The sequence below is a fragment of the Temnothorax nylanderi genome, unplaced genomic scaffold (genome assembly GCF_030848795.1).
Source record: "Temnothorax nylanderi isolate EJ_2023f unplaced genomic scaffold, tnyl_v1.0 TNYL_tig0108_pilon, whole genome shotgun sequence".
NCBI classification, from domain to species: domain Eukaryota; kingdom Metazoa; phylum Arthropoda; class Insecta; order Hymenoptera; family Formicidae; genus Temnothorax; species Temnothorax nylanderi.
This window is the reverse complement of record NW_027249170.1, coordinates 485,323-490,231: the sequence shown is the minus strand read 5'-3', so window position 1 is coordinate 490,231 and position 4,909 is coordinate 485,323.

The following is a 4,909-nucleotide window of genomic DNA, read 5'->3' as shown; positions in this document are numbered from 1 at the left end:
ATAAGATGTATGACGTACAGCCTCATAATCCAGTATTCTCGATTTTACCATTTTGCCTTTCTCTTATTTGCACTTTTATCACGCCGTTAATGATTATGATAATTGGGTAGTTTGGAATTACAAACGTTGTAAGTATAAAGCGACAAAGCAAAAAGTTATCCTTATTAACTAAAGCAACTAAAGCTAATGAACAATTTATCGTAATTTTCATTTCTCTTTTATTGCAGTTTATTTTGTTCAAATAAAAATACCTTAATAAGCTCCAGCAAACCGATAATACTCTGCTTATAACGAAACAATAGTTTTTAATTAAATTAATTAAAACTATCAAGCGAATTTGTCTTGTTATATTCGCAAATTTCATACTCTAATGTAATTACATGAAATCCCCCGTAAAATCGCCGTCTTGCGAACTCTCTAAATCTGAATCAGTGAATAGTACTGCTGAATCAGTGAATAGTCACTGATATCAGTGACCATTCACTGATTCAGATTTAGAGAGAAGATTATAGGCATAATATCGTACAATCCGCAAAAATAATCAAATTATATTTATAAGCTCCCTCAATATTCCTTGACTTCGAATCAGTGGCATACTTTACACTGATATCAGTGACCATTCACTGATTCAGATTTAGAGAGAAGATGATAGGCATAATATCGCACAATCCGCAAAGATAATCAAATTTTATTTATAAGCTCCCTCAATATTCCTCGACTTGTCACGAGTGAACTTCAATATTCAAAATAGACATACATGGTAAATTCATAATAGGCGTAGCTTGCGGTGCATCCAAATAGAAGACTTTCTGCGAAATATCAAAAAATGGATCAATTCTTGGTGAGAAATTATTATTATCCTATTAAAACCGTAACGTGGTCTGGAAATATACCATTTAAAATATTGTAATATTTAACGCAATTAAGAAAACTTCTCTCGCAAAATCGAAACGCAAGAAAAAAATTTGCAAATTCTTCTAGACTTTGAAGAACTCATGAACTATTTTCTCGCACCGCTCAGAATTGCGGTTAAATGACTTCGTAAACGTCAAGCAAAAAATCATCCGTACGGATTCTTCGTCCTCCAATTTTTCTTCCTTTCGCTTCCAGACGCGCTATTCCCGCGGAGATAATAATTCCATTTGGCTTCTGTCGAGACTGGGCTACGTGGAACAGGGATTCTGCTATCCTTCGTTCAGCTTATTGAGTATTGAGTGAGAAATAGACAGCTAGATAGATAGATAAATTTATTGGTCCCTTTGGGTTACAATATATACATATATATATATATATATATATATATATGTACGTTCCGAGTGAGAGATAAAAAAATAGCTATAAAATCAAAGCGTTCGTTTCAACGATATTCTTTTATTCCTTATTATTTCATTATAACTCGTAAGCGATGTTAATTAACGATTTTTTAATATTACACGTTCGAGTGCACCTTCAAATTGGCCCGAGCACAATGCAAATAAATTGACAATTAACTTCTTGTTTAATTACAAATGTTTAATTGGGCTATTTACATGAAAAGCGATTGTTGTTTTACATAGATCTCCCATTTTATATTTTCGCATAAAATTTCTGTCATATATTTTTGATCCCATCATATTTTACCTCCCATTTCGTATTTTACTGTTCATCTTGATGCATCCGAATCGAAATGCATTTCAACTGAAATATGTACGTCCTTGTCGAGGTCGATTAGTGTTAACTGCTACCTATAAACTAAATCCGACTGATCGTTTGACCATTTAAACTTTAACATTGCATCGCACCGCATACATTTTTACGTTTGTATGTGACGATTATAAAAGCTATATATAGACAATTTAGCAATAAAAGCTCAGTTGTGCTGGAGTATAGAAAAGAAAATAAATAAATATATACATATTTTTCTCTGCATCACAAAATGCCATTTTAAGGACGTTCTCCGGTCCTTATACTAGAGAAAATCGATTTTCTTAGGATTTTCTTGAAACTGTGTATATATGTTAATTTAGGTGTGCTTTATGCGTGGTATAAATTTTACTAATGAAAAGGTTTTCCAGGCCAAACGGTAAGAGATACGAGGTTGGCCAAGAGGACCAAAGTTGCTCCTCTCGTCGAGTTCTATAAGGAAAAAATGCCAAAACTAAAAAAAAAATTAAAATTAATTTTTTTTTTGAAACTTTGAGGCTCAGTATCTTTATTTTTTATACCGGAAGAGGTACTGAAATTTATACCACGCATAAAGCACACCTAAATTAACGTATATTCACAGTTTCAAGAAAATCCTAAGAAAATCGATTTTCTCTAGTATAAGGACCGGAGAACGTCCTTAAATACAGAAATGGTGATCCTGACATTTGTCGAGACTATGTCGTATGTATAGCTTTAGTACAAGGCCCCCCTCGTAATTTTCTTACGACGCAATGAATGGCTTGAGGATCACATTATTCGGCAGCGTCTCTCAGCGTTATAGGACCATTCTAGAATTTTATTTTTACGATAATTCCAACTATTCTGTAGTTCATATCTTTGATGGCAAGGTCATGAAACGAGAAATATAGCAAGGCGTGGCAATTTTTCGACGAAAATGCAAAACGACTTCCATCACTTTAGACTGAAATTATTTCTGCTATTGTGGATTTCTATTTTTGTTCAATTAGCTATTTTTATTAACAACTCAAGCATTCTGATAACAAACAAAATCCTAAATTTTAGTATAATGGAACTTAATTAATATAAAAACAATCCTTTATATTGCCTTTCGTACTAATTAAAATGGTAATTAATTTAGTTACTCGTTACAGTTTAAATACGAATTATTAACGTAATTTATACGCGAGCGCGTATATTTGGCACGAGACATTACCGTGTCTCTAGATAACAACGCATAAAATTACAGCATTTACGAAGTCGAGGAACCTTATGACTTATCTTAGATTTTGTTGATGAATTCAATCCGTCTATACATCCACGCAAGAAAGTGTAAACTCCATTGTCGTAAAAAGTTTTGTCGCTGTCCTAAGCTAAGTGAGCAGTTTCTATTCAGTGTACGTGGGGTGAATTCTGCCTTTTCTTCTGCAAATAGACGATAGTGCGCTGGAAGTACATAAAGTGGGGGTCCTCGTGCGGAGGAAGTCCAGGTGGATATTACTGAGGGAGAATATCGAAACAATAACAAGAAAGGAACGAGAAAATAGAATAGTGCACTTGGGTCACGCGGAACGAGCGAATAAAATTTGCATTGGGTATAGGGTGTGCCGCACGTATGACTGGTGCGTAGGACAAATATCGCGTCTCTTCAATTTACGGGGTCCCTCCTCTCCTCGTGCTTGATCAATAAATTTTTCCTTTTTATATAATCCGTTTACCAAGTCGCCTAGCTTCTCGTTCTTCTTGTAAAAGAACAATTACTTAATTTAATAAAGGAGCAATTAATTTTTCACCGACGAAGTACTTAATTGGTACACTATATCTTATTTATAAGCTTCGCCCGCAAATTGTCTTAAACTCGGAGCGGAAAAATTCGAAAAGTTATAATGTTATATCTTAACTTAGCTGTTTAGGCAATATTGAAGTTAATTACACGTACTCGTTTAATATATAAGAAATTGAAGTATACCTTCTCTTTAAATAATGAAAATTAACATTAGTATTATACGCATAAAAATTGTGCATTAATTACATGAAGATAGACAATTTTAAGGAAAGTTTTTTTAAACTAAATTTATGGCAATTCTTCTTAGAATTCCGCACTCAAGAATAGCTTTTTTGCTTGAATTCAAAACCTTATGTAACTGTATAGCTTTTTTATCTTTTGCAATAACTTTTTTATAAAGAGATAAATTATGAAAATATTTGGAGCTTGAAGGCTTTATGTGAATATTTGAGATATTTCACGCGTAAGTGCGCGCAATTTCGAACGAACTTTTAATTTCCTGGAGAAAATGGTTTTTAATCGTCTCAGAAAATGCACTTTGCTGCGTTGAAGTGGAAGTCCGACGAGTGATAGGAAAGGTACGGTGAACTTATAAACGGAAAAAAAAAGGTCAACCGTATAAGATGCGCGACATCGAAAGGCGTCCTTTAAGAGCCATCTGGCCGGATGCAGCGACGCAAAAGAATGGACTCCACCGAGGGAAAGTCCGCTAATGGAAAATTACGCTATCGAGGAAACGTCGAAATTAGCAATTAAGCGCTATTGCAGAGGGGAAAGCGGAAGTTTTCGAGTGAATAAAATGTCCGCGTGATTTTGTGTGACAGCGAAGAGAGCTTAACTTTATCCTCGCCATAAATTTCCCTTTACTGCGTCACTTTAGATCCCGCGAACGCAGCAGGTGTTTACGATTAAACCAACGTTTACGATTAAAGCGTTCGCAGGATTTGTTAGGATTGCGTTGCCACAACTTTCTCGACTTTTCTGTCAAAATGCCCTTCTCTCATGTACAACGAAATTTAACATTAAATTAAATTAAAATTAAAATTAATCGCGTCTGTAAAATTTGTAACATACAAAAATTTTCTCGAAAAAGTATTCACAATTTAAATACCATCTTGAAATACTCATATTGTCGAAATGTTAAATAAACAACAATTGCTTTTGCAGACTCACTACTCACTATCAATATTGCCCTTGTTTGTCATATAAATTTAGTGAAATGTATATTGAATTTTCATTATAACAGTATATATATATAAATATACTTTATTATAACAGTATTAATATTCAACGATGAATAATATGTCTGTGTTCACAGGTAATTAGATAAAATATTTTTACCCCCGTAGATCGAGTTTCACACTGTTATGCGATACGAATGTATAGATAATAGGTGGTCGAGATCTTCTCGCCGCGCTGGCGCGAAACTCCCACCATGGGATATCTTCGGCACGCGTTAGCTTCGAGGGACGATTCGAC